Below are 27,590 nucleotides of genomic sequence, written 5' to 3'. Positions count from 1 at the left end.
GATAGAGAAGCCGTATCGATCTTCTCCAGTAAGCTAATTAGGTGATCAGCTTCACCTGTCATTGCAGACGCTCAGGTGAGACCAGCCCCACATTAGTGGCAGTAGTCAGAGCGGTGCCTGAAGGTAGAGTTGGAACTAATACAACATTGGTTCTGTTGGCCTGGATGGTTCAGCTTACTGGACGTGGACTGGACAGCGGACATTGGACTTCCACTTTTTGGCTAGCCCTGCACAACTGAATTCAAGGTAAGTATATGTTCACCCAAAACATGAGCTTTTCTACGATATGCTTTCTCTAAAGAACATAGTGTGTGTTCTTTCTGAGCGATTGAGAGAGTATGTGTGCGAGAGATCGTGGAGTGAGTTGGAGAGTGAAAACTAAGAGTGAACCACGTTAAGTGCCATTGGCACTATACCAACCATACGCTGACTAGCAGAACTTCTTCATGTACAATATCTTAAACCTCGACAACGAAGAGTTTAACAACTATAATACCGCCAACAAGTTTGCTAAGGATTACCCCAGTGACTGTAAAACGTAATACGGAAATTCGTATGCATCTGTTGAACATATTGAAAATGTTTAATGAACACAAAAAGCATGAGCCAAAAAATGCGACCACACCTGGCACCATCATCTCATGCTCCCTAAAAGTATCGGGATGGTTGCCAAGGTAAGACTGTTCCACTCACCAGAGTATTGCCGAGTTCCTGTAGAGTTGCCGGAAGTACAGAGCGTCCAAAGAAGGCGATGTCGTTTCCAATGTGTTCTGTTGGGTTGAGGTCCAGTGACAAGGCAGTCCACTCTGTGCAGACAATGGTTTCCTGCTCTAAGTTGGCATCAACGAACTTAGCCGCGCGATGTCGTGCATGTGGATATGGTCCGGGCCGATAGCACCTCACGTACACATACAGAATGTCATCCCTGTAACCCACACTTGTAGGACATGGAGGTCGGTTCTTCCAGCTGTTCTGACCTCACTACAAGTCATGATTGAGCCTGCTCCATGGTGGTCGGCTATGTTGGAATTTTGTAAATCTTTCTTCTTGTCTATGCCTGGCTTGAGCGCGATCTCGATTCATCCATGAAATGTACTGGAGCACAGTCCTCGTCTGTCCAACCCGTGAAGATCCGGGTTAGAACTGATCTTCAGTAACCCATGATTGTCGTAAGAGGCGACTAACGGGATCGGTGGTCAGGCTCTCAGTCATAGTATCCCAATTGCGTAGATTGATGTACCCATGGCTGCATACTTCTGTCCGTTCATCATGAAACTTTTCTCGTCACTATATGGCTGAAATATTGCCGAGGTGACGTTAAATTTTAACTCACTCACTCACTCACTCATCAAGAAACTGAAGTACTGTAGGGGTTACCCAATCATTGTGTAGTAAGTTTTTCCATCATTAACTATTGGATGATTTTTAATGTCATCAAAACATGACCCTTAGGATATTTTGAGTAGTATATGTCAACATGTTTAAATCTATATGAAACCGGACATAGCCATGCCGTGCATCTGAAGTCATAGTTTTATGAATTGTTTGATATTTATTATTCAGGCGCATTATCAATTTGATAATGCGCCTGAATATATCTGCACTTGTAATGTGTAAAGCAAACATATAGACCTGTATTCCTATATTTTGCAGAAGGCAATCGTAAGAACTAGTATAAAGATTCTGACGAAAGCACATTTGGTTGGATGAACACACGCATGATGACACATAGAACCCGAAATCTATTATTAAGAGACACAAGTAACTGTTTCGTGACAAGACGTATTAGTGCACTCTGTAAACTGTTTGATCTGTATCTTGGCATTGTATGATATGTCCAAGCAGATGCGACCATCTGGTGGAACGTTTCAACTAGGAGTTTGATAGTTGTCAATATGATATTAATGTGTCAAGTTCAATTTCCAAAACATAAACACTATTTTGGAACATATGACACTAAAGAAAGGAATGGACCTTATTTTTATCAAGTTGTGAATTACAAGTGATCAGGTATTAAATACCGCCATCAAGGGTCAAGTATTAATTACAATGTTATTTTGAACACAAAGTATACTCATAGAAACGAATAAGGGAACACATGAAAGTACAAGTGTTCCTTTATTTATTTCCAGAATTTCACAGTGCAATACACACCTTGTGAAAAACCCTGGAAAGAATAAAGGAACAGTTGTAATTTCATGTGTTCCCTTATTTGTTTCCATGAGTATATTGTAGTATGAATTGATAGAATGTGATATTTACTATTTATTGCTTTCATTCGTACTGGGTGTAAGGACCCTTTTTGATTCCGGGCTGGGGTGGTAATCCTTGTTTTGGGAGACGTGTAAAGGCATCAAGTTATGGTCTATGGCGTGGATCGTTGATCATAACATCAATCACTGCTTTGTCTTTTGCAAGCAGACCGTAGACCGTTGCCATACAGCTGGCGTTGAAACATAACAATACAACACACGAAAACCTAGACAAACTAACGTGCACTTCACAAACCTTCATTTCCCATGTATATGCAGAGGATCTCAGGTGGGTTTTTCTATAAAGTGGAATGCTTTCTGGATTGGACTTCAGATGAAATCGGGTCATCATTGTCCAGATGTGCGTATTGGGTTGATTAACGCCGCATTCAATGTTATTTCAGTTTGATAAATGTTACATATTTTCTACACTGAATGATGATAATGTACCACGTGTATGCTCCGGAAGGAACTGGAAGACTCCTTTGTACTGTTTGCCTATACACGTAACAAAACATGGCGTTGCTTTAAGACAAATTGTATCACCTGGGATGTAACACATTCACCATAACATCGTAACCCGTGAAGATCCAGGTTAGAATCGATCTTTAGTAACCCATGCTTATCGTAAGAGCGATTAACGGGATCGGGTGATCAGGCTCGCTGACTTGGTTGAAGCAGGTCATCGTATTCCAATTGTGTAGATCGATGCTCATGCTGTTGATCACTGGATTGTCTGGACCAGACTCGATTATTAACAGACCGACGCCATATAGCTGTAACAATGCTGAGTGCGGCGTAAAACTGAATTCACTCACTCACCATAACATCGAACATCCTTCTAAAGTTTCTAAGTGCACATATCTCAAGTATGCATCATTGATTTTGAAGTCCAGTAGATCTCGAACTCAGAACATAAGTGAATTGTTCGAGTATGTTTGAACAAAGCATCGTTTGAAGCCAACCATGGCGGCTTTGTCTAGCACCTGCCATATTAAACCTATTCTCTTGGGAAACTGGTTTACTGAGCTGAACTATGGTGACACTAACATAAGATAGGTCTCCCGCTGCTCTGTTACGTTATTGAAGCGTGTCGCTTCTGTTATTTGTGATGATACATTATCTACTTCTAACAAAATTATTTTAGCAATGAAAAATATTTACGTTCACCTTAATACACGTGATGACTGTTTAAGACTGAAGTCGAAGTTCTTAACCGTGTGTGAGTGAGTGAGGTTTTATATTACTGTTAATATTCATCATCCTTTCTTTATAAACATGACATACAAGTATTCAATGCACGTCATTTGAGTGAGAGAGTTGGGTTTAACGGTATTTTAATAGATGTCCCGTTCTTTCACGGCGTGGGGGCGGTGGGGTAGCCTAGTGGTTAAAGCGTTGGCTCGTCACGCCGAAGACCCGAGCTCGATTCCCCACATGGGTACAATGTGTTAAGCCCATTTCTGGTGTCCCCCGCCGTGATATTGCTGGAATATTGCTTAAAGCGGCGTAAAACTAAACTCACTCACTCACTCACTTTCACGGCGTGTCAACTGAATGTGGGAGTAAAGCCCGAAACGCAGGTCCTATAGCTTCACTATTTCAGTGTAAACACACTAGTACAGGTGTTGGCAAACCTGCAAGACAATTGGATGTTTTGAAGATTCTAAACATGTTCATTAAACGTGCTTAACATAGGTTGTTTTCGGACAATAATATCCATGACCTGTCTCAACTTTTCTTGTATAAATTGTGATGCTACCAAAGCGTAACAGTGTAGATCTTTGTATTGGGATAGTTTGGTGCAACGTCAACAGAACCTCACGATAATGTAGTGTGTTTATCCACAGCAAATTCTTTCCAAATGACCTAAGTGAGTGAGTGAGTTAATATTTAACGTCACATCGGCAATATCGCAGCCATATCGAAATGACCTAAGAATAAATGACCTAAGTATAAATGACCTAGTATTAAGCAAGGTGGAGTTATGCATCTTTATCTGTATGCATGTGTGACATCACTATCGTTGTTTCACGTCGCAGAGTAAATCAATTTTCATTTAAGTCAATGTATTTAATGAGTTCTTTGAGAGGCATTTTAGAAGTTGTAAAGATGAAAAAAACCTGGTTCTATGGATAGTCAACTTCTTTATTGCAATGAGTGTGACATTTCGGTGCAGGTACTAACACATTTATCAAGCAAGTCATGATGCTAGCTTGATAACGGTGTTCATAGAACTTGATTTTCCTTTATTCAATGAATGTATAACGTCATACATAAGAATACAAATCCATTTGATATGTCGTTCAGATCTCAGGCACCATTTTGTCCGCTCACAGTTTTCCCTAAAGATGACAAATATAAAAATTCGCACAGTGCATTTTTATATGCAACAAATAACGAAGAAATTTACAGATTTTTAACGCATAACATAATTTCGGAAGTATTTGACAGTGTCTACTTTTCAAAACGCCTTTGCATTTGAAATTTACGCCATCGAATCGGAAATGTAATATTCTACATTTCGTTGTACAAAATATCTTAACGCTAAGGTGATAATACTCCCACAACTTAACATGGACTTACGACAGCCCTAGGCCTAAGACTGCTTTTTAAACTATAACCCTGGATCCCGTTTCTAAAGATCCGGGTTATAATTGATCTTTAGCAGCCCATGCTTGTCGTAAAAGGCGATTGAGTGGTGAGGCTCGCTGACTTGATTGACACATGTCATCGTATCCCAACTGCGTAGATCGATGCTCATTCTGTCGATCACCAAATTGTCTGGTCCATACTCGATTATCTACAGACCCGTGAAGATCCGGGTTAGAACTGATCTTCAGTAACCCATGCTTGCTGAGTGCGGAGTTAAACAACAAACCAACAAACAGCTTCCCATAGCGATCGTAACACTGCGCCTGTTGTAACTCCCATAGTTAAACAATAAACCAACAAACAGCTTCCCATAGCGATCGTAACACTGCGCCTGCTGTAAATCCCATAGTTAAACAATAAACCAACAAACAGCTTCCCATAGCGATCGTAACACTGCGCCTGTTGTAACTCCCATAGTTAAACAATTCCCATAGCGATCGTAACCTGCGCCTGTTGTAACAACAAACAGCTTCCCATAGCGATCGTAACACTGCGCCTGTTGTAACTCCCATAGTTAAACAATAAACCAACAAACAGCTTCCCATAGCGATCGTAACACTGCGCCTGTTGTAACTCCCATAGTTAAACAATAAACCAACAAACAGCTTCCCATAGCGATCGTAACACTGCGCCTGTTGTACTCCCATAGTTAAACAACAAACAGCTTCCCATAGCGATCGTAACACTGCGCCTGTTGTAACTCCCATAGTTAAACAAACCAACAAACAGCTTCCCATAGCGATCGTAACACTGCGCCTGTTGTAACTCCATAGTTAAACAACAAACAGCTTCCCACGATCGTAACACTGCGCTTCCCATAGCGATCGTAACACTGCTCCCATGCCCAAACAACAAACAGCTTGTCGTAACACTGTACCTGTTGTTTAAACAACAAACAGCTTCCCATAGCGATCGTAACACTGCGCCTGTTGTAACTCCCATAGTTAAACAACAAACAGCTTCCCATAGCGATCGTAACACTGCACCTGTTGTACTCCCATAGTTAAACAACAAACAGCTTCCCATAGCGATCGTAACACTGCACCTGTTGTAACTCCCATAGTTAAACAACAAACAGCTTCCCATAGCGATCGTAACACTGCGCCTGTTGTAACTCCCATAGTTAAACAATAAACCAACAAAGCTTCCAGCGACCCATAGCGATCGTAACACTGCGCGTGTTGTAACTCCTGTTGTATAGTTAAACAACAAACAGCCAACAAACAGCGACCCATAGCGATCGTAACACTGCGCCTGTTGTAACTCCCATAGTTAAACAACAAAAACCAACAAACAGCGCTTCCCCATAGCGATCGTAACAACTGCGCTGTTTTAACTCCCCATAGTTAAACAACAAAAACAGCTTCCCATAACGATTGTAACTCCCATAGTTAAACAATAAACCAACAAACAGCTTCCCATAGCGATCGTAACACTGCGCCTGTTGTAACTCCCATAGTTAAACAATAAACCAACAAACAGCTTCCCATAGCGATCGTAACACTGCGCCTGTTGTAACCCCATAGTTAAACAATAAACCAACAAACAACTTCCCATAGCGATCGTAACACTGCGTCTGTTGTACTCCCATAGTTAAACACTGTTTTGGCGGTTCCATTCTGAAACGTGGCCCGGGAATCCCTCTAGGGGTAATGTATTGATGAAAGGCCAGTCTGTCATATATACCTAGAGAAAGTCAACTGATTCAAGTGACGGCATTATTTATACCAGTCACGGTGAGTCAGCTAATTGTGGGCGGTACTGTAAAGCCCACAAACGCTGAAATACGTCTGTTAACCGATTCGTCCAAATTTCGGACGAAAATCCATTTCTGTTGAAGGTTATTATGGAAAGGAAAGGAACAGAAACAGAATGCAGTTTATACTATTTTATCTAATATTTATAGGAAGGATATAAAGAAAAACTGTACTAATTAAGGACATGTTGAATGTCCAAACTTCCGCTTGACCTTGTTCCCAAGAACTGTTTGGCTGACCAATTAAAGGTGTTACAGGGTTGTCACGACAAAATATACCTCTCGGAATTACTTATGAATGAGTTGTGCGTGTTCTATTTCACTAATCATCATCTGAAACTTCTAAGTCATCGCAAACCTTTGTTCGTGACCCAGGGAAGGGAAATTGTAGGGGAGGTGTCTTTGGGTAAAGAACGCACCTCCCTTGTTTGTTTGCTTGTTCATGAACATAATTGGTCACATGAAATGGCCAAATGGAACGGGCAAAATTCGTAAATTTACGGTGCTTCTTGCTCACATATAATATAGAGACATTATATTGCAAATAGTAAACGAGGCCGAAGGCCCGAATGAACCATTTCATATTTATCATATTGCTGGAATTTCACCGGCGTGAAAGTCCGGGTTAGAATATTGATCTTCAGTAACCCATGCTTGACGTAAGAGGCGACTAACGGGATCGGGTGGTCAGGCTCGCTGACTTGGTTGACACATGTCATCGCTTCCCATTTGCATAGTTCGATGCTCATGCTGTTGATCACTGGGTTGTCTGGTCCAGACTCGATTATTTACAGACTGTCACCATATAGCTGGAATATTGCTGTGTTCGGTGTAAAACTAAACTCACTCACTCACTCACACACTCATATATTTAAACATATGTACAGTAATGCTGGACTTCAAGTCCTACGAGGACAATGTAGAATTTAGATACTGGTGTGCGTTGTGTGCACATCCAACGCTAAATGGCTGTGAGGTAGTCTTGTAGTTAAAGCTTCCGCTCGTCACGCCCAAGACCAGGGTTCGATTCCCCACATGGGTACAATGTGTGAAGCCCATTTCTGGTGTCCCCCGCCGTGCTATTGCTGGAATATTGCTAAAAGCGGCGTAAAACTCAACTCACTCACTCCCAACGCTAAAATACTGTTCAGTACAACATATTTTCCGTGAGTATACGGTTTCTCTTTACAATCTTCACAAATGTTCGCGAGTCAATGTATTTCCATTCCTTCGTACGGCACTCTAGCTACACAGTAGAATGTATAATTCAAGTGTACCAAATCCAACCAAGGAATGGTACCGTTATTCATTCTAATCACGCCCTGCTTAGGAAATCCATATCGCTGATTTAACTACAAATTGCAGACAACAGCCATTTAGCAAGTCTTAGAGAGAACGTTATTCAAATGTCAATCGCATACAAATTATACAGCACCGCGCATGTTGACAAAGGATCATTAGTCTGAACGGCGAAAAATAATGGCCATATTCGATTATTGTTTTTCCCCAATAATCAGGAGCCTGGTTTCAGATGTCTACTCAATTCTCAGCTGGAGATCTAGCACTGACAGGCTTCTAACCCAGGGCTGATGGGGAATATTCTGATTTATATCCCAACTGTTTGTGTATTGATGCTTAATCGGCACGTGGAATTCATATCCGGACTGCTTCGTATATACAACGTGACTTGACTTGACGGTTCTATAAGCCATTGTTCTTTGAAGTTAGATTTTCATGTACAAGATCAAAAGTCGTCACGGAGTGTTTCATAATGAGGTCAGTTTGAAACAATAAAAAAGTGTTGAGGAATTAGGTCAGATCTAAATAGATAAAAACACTACAAGGAATGATCACTGTTGTTAATGAAATATTGTTGCTATGGGTCTAACAGAACACAGTGCACAGGGGAGTTGCATCCCTTGGATCTTTCAGGAGCTTGTGATCTTTTGATTTTGATTTGCTATGCTATATGTGCTATAGTTATGGTGCATGGTGAGTGAATGCTTCAAGAAACTCCAACCATTCACCTCTGTATTTAGGTGACATGAACTCAAATACTAATAAAAGCAGCGTTAAATGCATTTTCTCACCATTTTTCTGTTTTTGTCGAGCTTTTTCTCAGTTTATTTGTTGAACACCGCGCTCAGTAATATTCCTCCCTTATGACGGGGTCTGTAAATAAACAACGTTTTGCGACCAGACAATCCAGTGACTGATATCATGAACATTGGTGTACGATGACATGACTACACCGAGTCAACGACCGTGACCCCCCGACCCTGATGGCCATGTATTACCTCCAGTATGGACTGGTGAAGATCGATCTTAAATAGGATCGTTTGAGTTATCCATGTGATTTTGTAGTAGTGATCATTTCATCTGCATCATTGATTGGAACATAGAAGAATAAAGATGAAGTAAAATATGCATTATTCCTGAATAATGGTAACATTTTTCAAATGTGTTCATGTATAAAATATGCATGCATGGGACAGTTTATAAACTCAATTAACTGAGACTGTAGATAACCAACCGGAACTAATTCCATGGACATTAACTATATCAAATGTGCAGAAACATTCATTTGTGAGTGAGTGACTTGAGTTTTACGCCGCACTGTTCCAGCTATGTGGCGGCGGTGTGTAAATAATCGAGTCTGGACCAGACAATCCAGTGATCAACAGCATGAACATCGATCCACGCAAATAGGAACCGATGACATGTGTCCACCAAGTCAGCGAGCCTGACGGTTAGAAGATCAATTCTAACCCGGATCTTCACGGGTCATTCATTTGTGAATTAGATATTTTCTTCGAAGGCTGTATTGACTCTTTATAATTACCATGGCAGAATGTCTTTTTAGCACATAATAATAGCATTACAATGTCGGCAGTTCCCGACCACCTGCTGTCGTCACTTGTTGATATTAACGTAATAGCTCTCAGTTGATTGTTTTGTATGACAATTTACAGGTCGCCGATACACAGCGTGGCATATTGGTTTTCAGTGATACATGTATGTTAAATATCAAACAACCTTTGATACCTGAACACCTGAATAGTTGACAATATTCTCCGTATCTATGGCAACAGTATACTTGTCGCTAATGATTTGACATAGTAAAACCTACGTATCATACGTACCGTGCTCGGCGTGAAACAATAACTTAACAGCGCATCTCAGCTGATAATCGAATATCACAGAATTACAAGATCAATATTTGTCTGTAGCTGGTGTGGGTCGTCCGCGCTGGAAACACAGCATCCTTTTAGCAGTTGTGGTATACAGATCGATAGCATCACAGTCTTGTGATCAGGATGTAACACCACCATGGAGGTAATCACCGGTGAAGATATGAACCTTTACCTGGACCGCACACCTTTGGAACAGCTAGGGCAACGTGGTTAATTAATTATGTGCAAACATAGCATTGTCCTGTGTGCACTGTGAGACACCCGTTGAGGTGAGCAGATGTTCGTTCAGTTGAGTCCCTTGTTAGACACGGACATAGCCGACGGCAAATTGACCACACAATATAGAATGGACATGGACATGGAGATGTACGAGACACGTTTGGAGCGGATCTGCTGAAGCATTTTACAAGTAAGTCATGAGTGAAATGTTGATAAATCGAGACAAAATACGATACCTTTCACGGACAGCTAAATAGCATTGAAGGCAAAATATGAGTTTATTTTGTTATTAATCAGCTCATAGACAAGGGTAAGTTAATGCACTTTAACTTCTAGGTATGTGGCCAGTAGGGTTGTTGTTTTGTGGACGTTAGAGTCGTTGTATAACAAGACATACGTTCATCTTGGCAGTTTTCAAAACACGTAATTATTTCAGGTATTGTATGGACCTGACTGAAAACCCCAAATTCATTTCGTTATGATATCGAGATCCTAACATTTGTATGCTTTATGTTCTCATCCAATGACTTGTAATGATAGGGATAAAATGTTTCTTTGGTGTCATGGCATCGTAAGTGCATTGTGACGGTCTTAAGGTCTCTAACTGCTGTATAATTTTCAGAGGTTCTGTCAAATAGGTGGGTTAACCTGTCCGTGTATTTATAAATATCTTAAATATTTAGGCGTCTATTAAACTTTCTGTCACATTACACATTAACTGTACGTTTTGGATTGTTACAGAAACAAAAAGAACCTTCAAAGATCAGTCATAAATATTTTATACTTTCATTTCCGAGCCATAGCGTGATAGGTGTAATTGTCTACTCTCCTTCTGTAGCTTATGACGCAATATCTGTTGAAAGTGCCTCAATTATTCACGACCACCGATAATGGCACGTTATCAAATCACGCACATGCATGAAAACGTCATTTTGTGTTTGTGTTTGAAGGATTATGACACAAGTGTCAGTCAGTAGTGAGTGAGTGAGTTATCTCTTAGCAATATTCCAGCAATATCACGGTGGAGGACACCAGAAATGGGCTTCACATATTGTACCCATGTGGGGAATCGAACTCGGATCTTCGGTGTGACTAGCGAACTCTTTAACCACTAGGCCACCCTACTAGTACAAGTAACAGACTATGGACAGCGTGATTGACAAGGTCATGAACTTCCGTTTCAAAGGCAAACGATTTTTAAAACACAATGCCTATAAGAATGCTTTGATCGGCTTCTTGAAGGCTGGTGGCTGGTTCAGGGTGACTGGTAATAAATATTGAAGAGATTCCAAAAGTTATTTTCGTAATATGTGATTATTAACAAAACCCGAGAATATAAATTTATATGGACAGACGGAAATACTTGGTGTGGGAATAATCATGCCAATCCGACGGCTAAACGTCACTCTGATGGAGTTGGTGTCATGTTGAAAAACACCTTTATAAAACAGTTGTGTGATGCAAATGTGGGCGCTGAATCTGGGCATGTTATCTGGTTGTTATTGTCGTCAATTGCCGATCCTTATCTTTTTTTATCCATATGGTACTAACCCGTGAATGTCCGGGTTAAAATATTGATCTTCAGTAACCCATGCTTGTCGGAAGAGGCGACTAACGGGATCGGGTGGTCAGGCTCGCTTGGTTGGTTGACACATGTCATCGGTTCCCAATTGCGCAGATCTATGCCCTGTTGATCACTGGATTGTCTGGTCCGGACTCGATTATTTACAGACCTCCGCCATATAACTGGAATATTGCTGAGTGCGGCGTAAAACTAAACTCACTCATAACGATTGTGAGAAATGTTTTGAAACTCTGTCAGACAAGTGCTATGCATATACGAAAGTAAAAATTGCATACATATGCGGGGGATTTCACGCCCGTGACTAAAGGTCTCGTGCTTGGTGGAAACTATGATTGTCCTCACTGAAAACATATAAGGTAACTTTATTAAATTATTATAAGAAAACACGAAGATCTTCACAGTTTCAATTCGAGGTTATAACAATGTGAAGGCTTTCTGATGGTACACATATACCGGAACCCTCTTATTTGTGAGTTTAATTTTACGCCGCTTTTAGCAATATTCCAGCAATATGACGGCGGGGGACACCAGAAATGGGCTTCACACATTGTACCCATGTAGGGAATCGAACCCTGGTCTTGGGCTTGACGAGCGAACGCTTAACCACTAGGCTATCCCACCGCCCCTGTTGTGTGTGATATGCTTGCACCGAGTGTACTCAATGTGTGTAATTAAATATATAGGAACTCAGGATCAACAGTAATAAATAATAATGGTATTGGTTATCTTGATAGAGACGTGGTTTAAGGTCAGGAGTTCTCGAAGTCCAATCAAACACCGCTTTGATGTGTGGAACTCACGGTTGTCTCGAATTGAACGCTTGTTCCCCTGTGTATTCCTTTCTTTAGTCACCATTTAAGGGGCGGTTGGGTAGCCTAATGGGTAAAGCGTTCGCTCGACCCGGGTTCGATTGCCCACATGGGTACAATGGATGAAGCCCATTTGTGGAGTCCCCCGCCGCGATATTGCTGTAACATTGCTAAAAGCGAATTAAAACTAAACTCACTCACTCACTCATTTAGTCACCATTTTGCGATGTGTATCAGATAAGTTTCACATATACCCCTTCAAAGAGATTTGTCTGTATTTACAGCATCGAATCATAGTTGGCAGTACAACGCTCATGCTGCCTCTGATAAGCTGTTAATTTGTAAAAGGAATTCAAAGGAACATATTGGCACTGTAAATGCACTGAAAAATATAGCCTTAATCTGAGCAAGAACGTTTGTTACTTAAGTGTAACAATACCGACAGCCGGGAGTTTGGTAAATGTACGTGTAAAAGTGATAGGAACAAATGGAGTTAAGTAGTAGGTGGAAATCTGACTTCATATTTTTAGTATAATGTTGACACTACTGAGGTATCTTTTATTTATCTCATTATCAGAATACAACCGATGAAATGAACAATGGTAGGGTTCAATCTCTTGTCCCAAACAAAGACAGTCTTAAGTTGCCAATTTCGCTTAAACATATCATATGCCCCTCTAAATTTTCGCTTTTATCCCCGCTGATGCACCAATTACTATATGAATAGTGTGGTAATACATCTTAACCCCAAAACTCCCATTTGTCCTAAACAGTCAAGACATAGGGTCATATCCCTACCAGAAAGTCAAGATCTGCTCCACGTTACACCGCAGGGTACCGTAGTAAAATCTATAGTGTAGGTCAGAACTTCCGTTTTACTACAAAGGTTGCTTCAGATGATGTTTTAGTTTCCGCAGAAACGTAGCACCATAGAACATAGGTATACACTGAACTCATTTCTTACCAACACAATACGCCTACGTTCAACCTGTGTATGTTTTATTGACACGATGAAAGCTTCCTACAGAATATACCGAAACTGCCTCGACTATAAACTCATGACGTATGGCATAAATGGAAGATGTCATGAGGTAGTTGAATGATGGTATGACGATAAACGGTCATGGATTTCTAAAAATGGATGTTTCACCGATAATAGCCCCATCTCTTTTGGTGTCAAACAAGGTTGTGTCTTTATACCTACATTCCTTTCTTTGTTGATCAATATTTTAGCTCATGAAATTCATTTACCCTGTGGTATCGATATTGAGGGAAGCATGCTTATCTGGATTCAGCACACTAACGACATAGCTCGAAGGTAAATTGTTCTGCCAAGATTCTGGCAAGGTGGCGATTACACGTTGATTTATAAAATACAACACAGAATACTTTCAGATGCAGAACCCGACCGTATATTCACGTGTGGTGATAATGATTAGCTTCTATGCAAAAATACCTTCAGTTGGCATTTGGTTACAGGAACGCTTAATTTAGGATTCACAGCGAAAGATGACGAATCTGGCTCAAACGGCTAATCAAATTGCTGCCGTCGAATGATACGACAAGTCAGTGTTAAACTCATGACAGATTTGGCAGTGGGTCGGCAATGGTGAGAGATGTTTTCTCTATGACTGAACGAACCATTCCATATCATGCGCGGATGGGTCAATGGACAGTACTATCATGATAAAACATCTTTGAGTTCGATTCCAAGGCACAACACTTAAAGTAGACGTTGACTGAGTGAGTGAGTGAGTGACTTTAATTTTACACCGCCCTCATCGATATTTCAGCTATATGGCGGCGGTCTGTAAATAATCGAGTCTGGACCAGACAATCCAGTGATCAACAGCATGAGCATCGGTCTGCGCACTTGGGAACCGATGACATGTGTCAACCAAGTCAGCAAGCCTGACCACCCGATCCCGTTAGTCGCCTCTTACGTCAAGCATGGGTTGCTGAAGACCTATTCTACCCCGGATCTTCACGGGTCAGATGTTGCCTGAAACCTTCTGGTAATTATAGAAAGGTCGCCGTAATAATGCTGGAATGTCAACAACAAAACAGAGATTTATTTGTGAAAAACATCACAGCAGATGTTAACGTATCGGCTGTGTATTGTAGGAATCACACTGGCGTTTCACTTGTTTGCTGTTTAATGTCATAGTGGGTTAGTCTAATGGATGACGCGTTAGCCCGTGAAACAGAAGGCCTGGTTTCGTAAAATGGTAATAGCGTGTTTAAGCCGACTTGTTCATGTTCCCGCTCCTACTCTGATGAATGACTTCCTGAAACCATTGTGTCACTTATACCACGTCTGTGCTTTCTTTGACATCATCATAAGAAGACCATTTCCATAAGTCACTCTGTATCACCAGTCGTGTATCATTAACAGTTTGTGGGGAAAAGATCAGTGGATTAAAACTACTTTATTTGCATGGAAATATTAAGGTAAACAAGGAATCTTTAGGTTGGACTCTAAACCTGACAATTCAAATTATCCAAGCTCTTAGGTTCTCGCTAGGAATCCAGTTTATCTTAATATGTTTTTCGAAAAAGGAGTGAAACAGCCCGTTCCGAATGTAAATGATAAAACCCCTCGCCGTAATATTGTTATGGTAGTACACAAGCCACGCTGGCTTTGTCGGATCATCTTTTTCTGGAAACGTTTGCGTAAACGAGAAAAGGAAAGAAGGAATATGTCCATGCTCAGTTGGTTTGACGTTTTCCCTCATAAAGAATACTGACAGCATTTTTAATTTCCTGTTTGTGACAGTGAACAGGAAACTGTCGTGACTTGAAGGAGATGTTCTTGCTTTAGTCTATGTTCAAACCATTTAAGAATCAGCTGTGCTTCCGCGTCAACAGTTCAAATATCAAGAAGCTTCCTGGTGTCCTGCAACGAAATGTCATTTCACTTTGTTGCATTTTTCTTAGGGTCCGACTGATATTCGGTATGTGGGTGGGAATTTGTATTGAAAAAATAACTGGTACCAGGAAATGCTAAAGAAATGCTCTGGTTTTCGCCCTTTGAAAATAATTGTTTTCTAGGGATTGCGCATATATATGGAAAGCTTATATAAACATATTTATCAAGAAAAATGTTGTAACTCGATGTTGTGTAGAAATCACACTACAAATGTAATGGCTAACGCCGCCATATGCCAGCCACATGGCTTTAAAGAATGGAGTCTGGAACACAAGGAGACCTAGTGCTTGATATCATGAGCATCGATCTACGTCATTTTGGTACAAGGACTCGTCATCAAGTCACAGATTTGACTACCCGTCCAACTTAGTCAACTATCACTTAGGTTCTAACCCGGACTCTCCACAGAGTGCATGCAAGGATGTCTTGCGATCTGGAACACAAGGAGACCTAGTGATTGATATCATGAGCATCGATCTTCGTCAGCTTAGTACTAGCTACAGAGTTGACTATCCGCAACACTTAGTCGACTATCACATCAAACCTAGGTTCTAACTCGGATTCTCCAGAGGGTAGTTGCAAGGATGTCTTGCGATCTGAGTAATGCAATCTGAAGACGTAAAGAATTCCAAATCTATCAAATACAAAACACATGACACGTTCATGACAATATCACACGCGTCATGGCTTTGCAAACCTTCATACGCACGTAGCACGTTGAAATATATAGTTTATTCCTTTCAACTCATTATCAGACAGTTATCAAAGTATGTGTTAGAGGACAGAGCTGGAAGACTTGTATTTGTTCTATGTAATGGGACGAGATCAATGAACGAGCACACAGAGTACACATATGTTAGTACACATACTACAAAGACACGCGGTCGTGTTGATATCAAAGATGACAAAACAGAGCTCTTGAGATCAATCTATTGATAAAAGCCTTGCTGTGTCTCAAGTGCTTTTGGAAGTACGACCGTGTTCTAGCTACAAAGCTCTTGATATTTCCATTATCCTTTGTTGTCCAAACTGCTCATGTCTTGTTTGTGAGAAAGCCAATGCCACGAGGATGCTTCATGGCATTGCTGCTGTTTACTGGATGGTTCTACAGCCTCTCTGTTGCAGATGAGTCTGATACTCTGGATGGGAGATCTCAGTAAACCCTCCAAAACCAATTATTATGGCATCATCTTCACAGTGTGAAACGGTTCAATGGTATAAACGATTCAAGCAGTTTTGTTTACAACGAGGTGACGTTGACGTTATGATGGAGACTGGTTACTCTCTGGCGTTGAAGTTATACAGTAAAATCGATCACTTAGTATTTTATATTCATTACGCATCACTAGTACACTTTCTTGGTTCAATTATGTACAATAAGCTTATTGTTATGACATATGTACTGGCAGAAAATAACGACATTATATATGTTAAGAAAAGCAAGATTTATGGATGTCAACTTCTTGTGAATAACACGACGTTTCGGAGCGTATGCTTGCTCCTTCATTAGCGATACACTCCGAAACGTCATGTTATTCGCAAAAAAAGAAGTTGACATCCATAAATCTTGCTTTTCTTAATGTATTCCACTTCTAAATATTTTTTGGGTAAATGAAATTCTGCGGAAACTATGTCGGATTGTTGGTAACTGAAACTCTGCGGAAACCTGATGGATTCTAAATTAACTGAAACTCAACGGAAACTTGTTGGAGTGTGGGTAACGGATACCCTGCAGAAACCCTTAGAAAGTGGGTAATTGTAAGTTTCCGTTACTGCGGAAACTCAATGTGAAATAACGGGAACTCACTGGATTCGAGGTGGAAACTTAAGTTTCAGTCCACTTTCTATCAGGTCACCAAGTTATTTTTGCTGTGAATGCCCTTCAAAAATATAATATATGTTACTTGCAGAAAATAACATAATGATATTTTCATGGCTTTACCATCTGTCAATTAGGCAATTTGTACATTAATTTGTATTGGAGGGAGACTGGCAGTAGTCCACTAACGTTGACACATATGTCTTGAATATGTGGACTGGTCATTAATTCGTTAACGTTGTCAAAATATTTTCACACTTTTTCAGTACTATTTCTTATTTCAGTGGATGTCAACTTATACTTGTGCTTGTCACCGTTTCCCAATCGTGTAGACTGGTGCTTACAATGTCAACTTCTTGAGTGTCTGGTACAGACAACATTGGTTACCTATAAACTAGATATTGGCAACATACCCATGAAGGTCCGGGTTAGAATACTGATCTTCAGTAACCCATGCTTGTCGTAAGAGGCGACTAACGGGATCGGGTGGTCAGGCTTGCTGACTTGGTTGACACATGTCATCGGTTCCCAATTGCGCAGATCAATGCTCACCTTGTTGATCACTGGATTGTCTGGTCCAGACTCGATTATTTACAGACCACCGCCATATAGCTCTAATATCTCTAAGTGCGGCGTAACACTTAACTCACTCACTCACTCACTCACTCAGATATTGGCAACAAACAACTTACATGGTAAGATAAAGATTTTCTTTTTGAATTTCAGTTTTATGATTGTTTAATTAACTGTAAGAAGTCAGTGGTATTGGTAAGAGGCAACAAAACTGATTCGACGGGGTCAAGTTCGGGACTCATTACTGGTCGTCCACGACAAGGGACGTTCCTGATAAACCACTGGATTATCTGCCCTATTATTTACTGACCGACGTGATATAGCTCAACAATTTATTACTGAGGGGATTGGCAAACTGCCAACCATCTTAACCGATCCCCCCAAAGGATTCAGATAAGTCATATATTATCAAGACACGTTATGACGATGTCATCAACCATGTCGCCTACCCAAACCATCCGATTCATCTAATTGTTTCTTACTGACACCTTAAGGATGTTGGCGACAGATTAGAACCAGGATTCCATCTGCATTGTTGGAACTACACTAGTTATGGGATCTCTGTTTATATCTAACACTGTCAGTTTGCAAATGAAAGTAAACGTTTTCTGGAGTTCTAAGGCATCTCTGTTTCTCTTTTTTACGAAATTCAATTCATGAATCACTGAAGACACCAGGTGTTCGCAAAGTAGGTGTATGATCCTTTATAGCCGTAGCTTATGTTACAATCCTCGTTTCAACAAAACGATGGACCAATAGACAATACGTACGCCGATATATACTGTATATTATATATATGGGATTGTAAGCAAGTTGCAGACTGGTGGTAATGGGTCGGTGAGGCCTTCAGTTTACACATTTTTGGTATTTTCGAGGGCTTAGTTTATAATGCTCATTTCCACAAAACAAAACACTCAGTACCCATGTACAATACGTACGCCGATTTATAGATATGGGTTTATGGAAGAAACATTAAGTTGCAGTCTGGCTGTAAAAGGTCGGTTAAGACTTAAATTTACACAGTTTGGAAGCGTACATTTTCTAAATCTTTCTAAATATTTCGACTGAATGGGTTATATGTGCTTGAGCTGCATCACGAGTACGTTACGTGAGATACGTAGATGGCTAAGTCTTTTGGATTCAAATACTGGATACATGAAAAGATAGTGGAATTCATTCCCTGTGTCGGTTTTTTAATCAGTGATACCAGGTCCTTGTTTCGATGGGAAGGTAGTGGTCATAACACTGACGATTGCAGCGTTATAGTTTTATAGTTGAGCTTTTTTATATACTTTGAAAATATCTAGATTTTATACCCTTGTTTCGTCCTTGAGCACACACACAATTCAGTAAATATAATAGCATTTCGGCCATGCAATACGGGTCGGTGGGGTAGCCTTGTGGTTAAAGTGTTCGCTCGTCATATTGAAGACACAGGTTCGAGTCCCAACATGGATACAATGTGTGATGCCCATTTCTGTTGATATTGCTGGATTATTGCTGAAAGCGGCGTAAGCCTAAACTCACTCACTCTGACATGCAATACACGATAACCCTGTCTGTATGAATGTTTCGCCCACTCGTACAAAAACTCTTCACTGCTTCGACTGGCTTAAATATATAATGTTCACCTTACACGACTGATGTATCCGATATTCAAACAGGGACGTATTGAATCAGAGATGAAGAATGCAAGTTTAATGACGTTGCTATATGATTCAAATTCAAGTATGCTTTGACTGCCAGTTGTGCGGAAGCCGGTGTTCCTTTACCATTGCCTTATTGTCTGTTAAATGTATACTGTGTTGACAGGCGAAATGAGATCTGTATCCACCATGAAATATTGATGCAGAGGTAATTAAGCACTACATACCGAGATAATCTCAAGGGAGATGCATGTGAATGGTAAAGCTTCGACTTTTGTTTACATATCTAATTCACAGAATACATCCTATTCGTTAATGTAACAACAACCTCGAAACGTGCATAACGAACGCCCACCACATATGTTGGTCGGATATGTACTACTTATTCTTTCATAATACCTTGTATCTGCGACTTAATAAAGCTTGGTGTCCGTCACGCTCAGAAACATTCTGCTGTGTCACAGCAGCCTCTTTATATGTTCTGGACCAAGCATCCAGTAATTGACATTATGAGGACCATCTCACGCCATCAGTACACAGCACACCATTCCCCGTGCCTGACCACTAGGTCCATGAGGTCATCTAGTGCAGACATAGGTTGCTGGGGCTTATGTATCCACCAATCATGAGAATGTTGTGTGTTCGCAAGAAGGGTGAGTGAGTATGGTTTACGCCGCTTTTAGCATTGTTCCAGCAATATCACGGCGGGGGACACCGAAAACGGACTACACACGTTCGTTCTTTGAGAAACAAGGTGGCATTTTAGACAGCAATTGTGACTTGATTTAATGCATCACGTAGCCTTTATACATGTACACAAGGAATTGGTCAATGCGCACACGTAATACGCACTAACCAGACAATGCTTACACATTGAAACCTGGCTTAAGACAACATTTCATAATCCTGGGCCAGATGCAAACATGTCCTGCTCTACCCCGCCATATAGCTGGAATATTGCTGAGTGCGGCGTAAAACTAAACTCACTCACTCCTGCACTACCACACTGCACTGAGAACACCGACTGCCTGGACAGCAGTACTACACGGGTTCGGACAGTACTGAGGTAGACCATTGCTCATAGTATCACACATTGGTTTCTCCAGGTTCCAATATAGGCAGGTAGCAATCAAATGTGGGACATTTAACATCAATGGAATCCAACGAATGGAGGTCATGTATATTTCGGATTTTAATGTTATCATCTCCTTCATTCTGTTATACTTTCTACAATTAATCCTTTCCATTCTCCCACGTTTGTAACATAACATAAAATTACCTATCCAACCAGGCATATACATCCAATTGGTGAGTGTTGACTGTTTTATTCCAATATGTAATCACATTGGCATCATTCTGTACCTTCTATTATGTTGCCATCGATTATGTTCTTTCTAATCTCATCCCAATAGCTTGTGGGTACGGGAGTGTGTACAGAAGGACAGGCCGATGGTGAATGTATTACAACGGGCAAATAAAATCTGCAGATATCAATTCCGTGCTATGTACAAAAGTAGTGCAATTCTAATATTTGCTGCTGTCAATCAATAATGGTTTGTTTTCATTTCTATTTACAACTTTTCCAACACACAAATAATCGAAAAAATATTCAATTTGTTTTCTATGTGTACTTTAGCCAAATACTAATTTGCAAATCGCCAAACAAGTGCGATGCCATTTGTTCATGTTTTCGTTAAATTGGATACCAATGTCTTGTCTTGACATAAGAAATGAATTATAGAAACGATGTGTGTTTCCTAGTTCAAGATAAATAAATGCTGATGTTATTTAAGGTATAACAAATATTTTTCCTGTACCAGAGTATTGTATGATACGACGTCTATCGAAGTATGCGCCAGTGGATGAAGAATGGAACAGAAATTATTTGTTGAAATAAATCCTATTGTTAAGGATCCATTATTTGCACCCTGAACGGTTCAGATGTCTTTGCAAATATATAGAAACATACGTTCAATTAATAAGCACATTCAAACAGAATATTTTATGCTTGAATGAAAGGTCTATGTTTAAACATATTCGGTGAAGCCATTTTATCTCGATATCTTCTGTGATGACACAATGTGACGATATAGGTATGATACCCATGTGCGTTCTAGACTAATGATGATACCTCGCTTTTCTCTACGGACATTTCGAGTGAGTGAGTGAGTGAGTGAGTTTAGTTTTACGCCGCACTCATCGATATCCCAGCTATATGGCGGTGGTCTGTAAATAATCGAGTCTGGACCAGACAATACAGTGATCAACAGCATGAGCATCGATCTGCGCAATTGGGAACCGATGACATGTATCAACCAAGTCAGCGAAACTGACCACCCGATCCCGTTAGTCGCCTCTTACGACTAGCATAGTCACCTTTAATGGCAAGCACATAGGTTGCTGAAGACCTATTCTACCCCGGATCTTCACGGGTCACGAACATTTCGAATGGTTACAGGTCCCGAGCTTGTTGTTTTACATGACATGCATAACTCAAATGTCAAATGACATCACGACGGCCTGCGAATCTGCACCAGGTTGACCAATGGTGGAAATTATGACCAAAGAATCATACCGTGAGTCTGGCCACCAGACCCATTTAGCTCTCTCTTACGATCAGTGTAACCCATAACATCAGTCGCTGACACCTAGTCCAATTCAATCGCCCAATTCGCCAACACTTGGTTTCACTGCTGATTTACAGTGATCCATTAATAAACATTTTAATATTGTTTGACCTTCCGTCGGAGAGCAGACTCAGGGTAGTCTCTTTGTTTGACGTTTATATTTAGACGAAGCAATAGAAATACAGGCTTGGGTTCCTACGGGATTCGAGATAACAAGACTAATAATCTGCCTCATTTCGTCCCACAATAAATGATTATATTGTCATTAAACAAGTAGTTTTTGTTCACGCATACGTTGTATAAAGGGGTCCATGAGTGGTCCATGTGTTCTGATACCAAAGGACGTTAAAATATGGTACTTGTTGGTCCCTGCCTGGCGTTCGGCATTAATGGGTACAACAAGGACTGGTCCGGCTCGGAGTCAGTATTATGTGTCTGAGTGGGGTATTCATGCTTCACTGCGTGGGCTAGCACTATAAAACCAGCTTAAGTCTGGGCTAGTACAAGCAGCCGCACATACACATACACACGCATGCACGTCGTCATATGAGCGAAATATTCTCAAACACGACGTTAAACCCAATTTCACCTCACCTCACCTCACCTCACCTCACCTCACCTCACCATGTGTACTGATATTACATATCAGGAGGAACGTGTGTGCATTTTGTACTGATGTTGTGACTGGTTTGAAGTACGTATTTCCACTATTGATATACACAAAGAACTTAATTAAGCACACCCTGCATTTTAGCAATGATAGGTTTTCAACACGTACATAAAACTTCTTGTGGTGACTACGATGGAAAAACATCTGACCCGTATGATCCTTTGACTCTTAAAAACGACAAAATGATTGGAATCCATGTGATTTTATTATGATTATTGCTCATTTTAAAAAACACATACTGATTTTCATACAAAAACCATGTCTGTACAAGTATGGCCCTAGAATGTTTAGTGTTGAATGTATTGGTGAATGTGAATATTCAAAATGTCATTTTGCGTGTCTTACACGATTCAAGGTCAATACCGAGTGTAACCTCTATGTGACTGTATGGCAGCCAATACTCTCCTCCTAGTACCCCCTGTCAGTCTCCTGTTCCTCTGAAAGGCCAGTCTACGCCATTCCTAGTGTAAAGCAGCTTCCAGTTGGGTCAGGTTCTGTACAAGAGGATCCCTGTGTTGCACACGACGACCAACCATGTACCACATATGCCCCATAGGGTAAAGATCGGGGCTCATTCAATCGTGAGATATGTGGGGGTGGGGTGTGTGTTAACTGTTCTTTGTGTATAGTTTGTATCTGGATGTGAGGTTTCGGATTAACAGTCTGGAAACCAACACGTGTCTGGTCAACAAGTCCATAATGTCTCCTCGTTACATGTGAACTAAGCGCCTCCAACCATTTACGACAGGAATTAAGTGAGTGAGTGAGTTTAGTTTACGCCGCACTCAGCAATATTACCAGTCCAGGGCCTAGATTTTCGAAGCTCTCTTAGCGCTAAGATAGTCGTAAGTTAATGCTAATGTATGGCACTTACGACTCTCTTAGCGCTAAGAGAGCTTCGAAAATCTAGGCCCTGATGTCTGGTTGGGTTTTAAGTGAACACAGTCTATATATCAGCAGTGTTATCACATTTCATGAATTTATGATGATTTTAAAGGTATATATCTTATGTTATCATATTCCCGGAAATTAGTGAGAAAGTTGTTGCGGCAAATATCTAATTCATGTTTATAAACCATAGAGTGAGTGAGTGAGTGAGTTAAAATTTAGAGTCACATTAGCAATATTTCAGCCATATATATAAACCATAGAAGTTTTACTTAAATGAATATGTTGAGATATGATTCTCTTGCAGTCTAAGTGTCTTCTCAGTACATTGTGAGACCTCCTTGTCCTGCAATACACGACTGAATGCGCCTTGGTACAATACCGATCAAAGTTTGTAGGAAATCGTGTGACAGCGTATCCCAATATTCGACAACTTCTTTCTTCATACCCTCAACATTTCTAAGTCCTTTTAGGTTTATTCTGTCCTTCATTAGTCCCCACACATTCTCAATAGGGTTAAGATCTGGGCTGTTGCTGGGTCAGTCTAAAACTTGAACATTTTCGTCCGACAGCCACTGTTTTGTGTAGCCCGCAGTGTGTTGAGGGTCGTTATCGTGCTGGAAAATCCAATTATCTTCATATGGTGTTCGGGCCGTTGGAAGGAGGTGATCATTTAAGATGTCAACATATCGTTCCTTCGTCAAATGTCCAGTGAAAATACACAACGGCGTCACTCCACGTGAGGATATCCCACCCCACATGTGAAATTGTTTGGGGCTATGGTAGATGGGTTTCACGGTATGTTTTGTCCAAATATTCACACAGTTCGGAAAAAGCCAGAGAGAACTTTCATCAGAAAAGAAAACATTATCCCAGTCTTTCATCACTGGTGAGGGAATTCCGCGCTTTTTCACCCAGTTAAGTATTTGTAATTCTTGTCTAAGGGTTTCATTACATACCTGAGGACTTCCTCTATTAATCATATCATTTCTGATATTCTCAACGCTTTTCAATTTTCCCCTACTTACAATCTGACCAAGTCGCCGTTGATCCGTAGTAATGAACTTCCTTGGCCTCCCTGCCCCTGACTTGTGCTCAATCCCAACTCCTGACTGAATATTCTTGTGGTAAGGTTCATTCTTAAGCCCACAAGAGTTACCTCCCACGTTGAGTATCTTAATACATAATGTAACACCTATTTTAAAATTCTATTATCAGTATTACGAAACAAAGATTTTATCAATAATTTCCGGGAAAACTGTACATAAGGCATATCATGAGAGAAAAGTGAGTGAGTGAGTTAATATTTATCGTCACATCGGCAATATTTCATCCATATCGTGACGAAGACAATTAATAATTATATTATAGATCAATAAAATTAGAAATTAAAAGCCTGTTGACGAAGAACAGTAAAACTACTAGTATATCACAGATATCCATTTAAAACTAGTAATTAAATCTAAAACATTTTAACTAGAAATGACAAGACAATGTAAAACAGGCTATATATTGCCAACAACTGAAGGTAGATCACCATACTAGGGACCATGGGAACTTACAGTACTTTTGCTTCCTGCATGGACCCTAGCTGGATTTACACCATCCCTTCAGCTGTTAGCAATTCAGACACATCTAGCCATGCATTAAAAAGCACATATTCTTCGATTAAAAAGAGTGGATAGATTTAAATAGACTTTGAATGTTTTGGGACCATGAGAGAAAAGGGTATTTCTATTTGACTGAACATCTACACCGGACTAAGACAAGTGTTTTAGAAAGCATTTTTCCAGTTTTGCTCTTTTGTTCCAGAGCCAAGAAAGACAAAGATGGCTTCCAGTTATAGCTCCGTCCCATCTGGTAAAGATAAGAAAAGCAGCTCTGTACCCACAGGCTTTGACACCCATTCCAGTCGCCAGGAACAGATGAAACAGTTCTTCCAGGAACGTCAGATGGATAATGAGAGAGCTAAGCCAACACCAGCATCTTCTAATAACGCTCAGTCCTCCACGAATCCGCCCCCAAACTCTTCCGGGCAGGTAAAGAAGGTGCAGAACATGATGACAGAACTGGAACTAATGTGAACTTCGTCTCTGTCCTTAATCTTCATCATGGTCCTAACCTCCAATACCTGTGACAAGAACCATGTCCTTTTCCTTTCCATCTGCCAGTGGACTTCAATAAAACCTACAGGAGGAGGATCTGATCTGACTAAAATGGATAAATCCTTCCTGTTCAAAATATCAAAAAAAGTCAATATGCAAGTGTAGTAATAAGATCACTGTCATGTGTGCACTGTTTGAATTGTCAATGGAGCCAACGTATGTTCAAGGAATTCTCAAAGGCTGGTATCTACCAGGAGTCTGTTTATGGCGTTTACTTAACAAAACATTCGCAGCCATGCAAACTATGCAGACAGTCTATGTATGCTTCCAAACACCATTAGGGATGAGATTATATTGATAAAATATACATAGATTAAACTTGGTGAAACTGAAAAAGCTGCAGCTGAGTAAGTATCTAATCCTGATACAAACTCGACACACAGAAACACCATTCGCAGTAACTGTCACTAAACGAAATCTTATTCAATTTTTGTTCAAGGTGGGATAGGCCACAATGTGCTAAACTATACATTCTTTAATTGCGTGTGTATGCGTGTTATATTTTTGGAACAGAGGCTGGCTCCCTTTTGTGATAATAGTTTACCACTGTTGGAGGCAGCATGGGATGGCCATTTGCCCAACACTGAACAATCTCATGGCTCTGCAAAACCATTCAACTGAATAAAAACAGTTGTGTTCCATGTCCTGTATTCGTGCTGTTAAACCTTTATAGACTTCAAGACCTATAAGGACTCCATAGAACAATACTGTTCAGTGGTCGCTACTATCACAGAAAGTCCTGTTCAGCTATAATTCTCTCCCTAACTATCATATTCTCCAGGAAGGAAATAGGCTCCCCAAAAGTACGAATATAGATAATTCATTGAACATTCAGCAAATCGCTTTAATAATTGTGATTTGATCACTGTTTTTCACTTTACAACGGCAATATACACTCCCACACAATCCTTGTGTGTCCTCATAGCACCAGGGTTTTTCATCATATTTTACATTTTGTCCCATAGTGATGCCATTTTTTATTGACATTTGAGAATTTGATGAATAATAAGAAAGGTATGACGCTTTATGGATGACAACTCCTTTATGGTATTATGATGCGACGTTTCAGTATAGATTCGGACACCGTTATCAAGCAAGAGTGAAGTACTACAGCACAGAACAGAGTCATACACATCTAACAGGGATTAAGTAAGTGAGTGAGTTTAGTTTTACGCCGCACTCAGCGATATTCTGACCCGTCTTTGCCTATGCTTATGACGCGTGCCACCGGTGTTGCAGGATGCGACAGCTGGTATCAATATTTGACTGAGTGAGGTTAGTTTAGTTTTACGCCGCACTCAGCAATATTCCAGCTATATGGCGGCGGGCTGTAAATAATCGAGTCTGGACCAGACAATCCAGTGATCAACAGCATGAGCATCGATTTGCGCAACTGGGAACCGATGACATGTGGCAACCAAGTCAGCGAGCCTGACCACCCGATCCCGTTAGTCGCCTCTTACGACAAGCATAGTCGCCTTTTGTGGCAAGCATGGGATGCTGAAGACCAATTCTACCCCGGATCTTCACGGGTTGATTAAGTAAGAAAACATGAAGGTATGCATATACAGACAAACTTTATGGATAAACAACTTCTTTATTCGGTAGATGCGACGTTTCGATACAGATTCTTGTATCGTTGTCAAGCAAGTATGAGTAGGGTAGATAACAGGGGACTATATATACAGTAAATACTTAACTAAAACAACAAGGACGTGAATTGGGATGTACAGTAACAATGTGATGACAAGGGATTACAAGTAGAAGCCAGTGACTAGAGATACAAGTAGAAGCCAATGACAA

At 40.5% G+C, this 27,590-nt stretch overlaps 2 long non-coding RNA genes across 2 annotated transcripts; both read left to right on the top strand.

The window, feature by feature from the left end:
* LOC124278711 lies at nt 1–26,428 on the top strand. Its single transcript, XR_006899155.1, has 2 exons — nt 1–246; nt 25,435–26,428. It is a non-coding gene; the product is annotated as an uncharacterized LOC124278711 (long non-coding RNA).
* LOC124278712 lies at nt 2,069–21,325 on the top strand. The gene is made up of 3 exons (XR_006899156.1): nt 2,069–2,231; nt 18,892–18,894; nt 21,316–21,325. It is a non-coding gene; the product is annotated as an uncharacterized LOC124278712 (long non-coding RNA).
* Nucleotides 26,429–27,590: the final 1,162 nt, after the last annotated feature.

The sequence above is a fragment of the Haliotis rubra genome, unplaced genomic scaffold (assembly GCF_003918875.1).
Source record: "Haliotis rubra isolate DU_JTF1 unplaced genomic scaffold, ASM391887v1 Scf240, whole genome shotgun sequence".
NCBI classification, from domain to species: domain Eukaryota; kingdom Metazoa; phylum Mollusca; class Gastropoda; order Lepetellida; family Haliotidae; genus Haliotis; species Haliotis rubra.
Note: the sequence above shows the minus strand (reverse complement) of the source record. Positions and strands in the feature narration are given on the sequence as shown.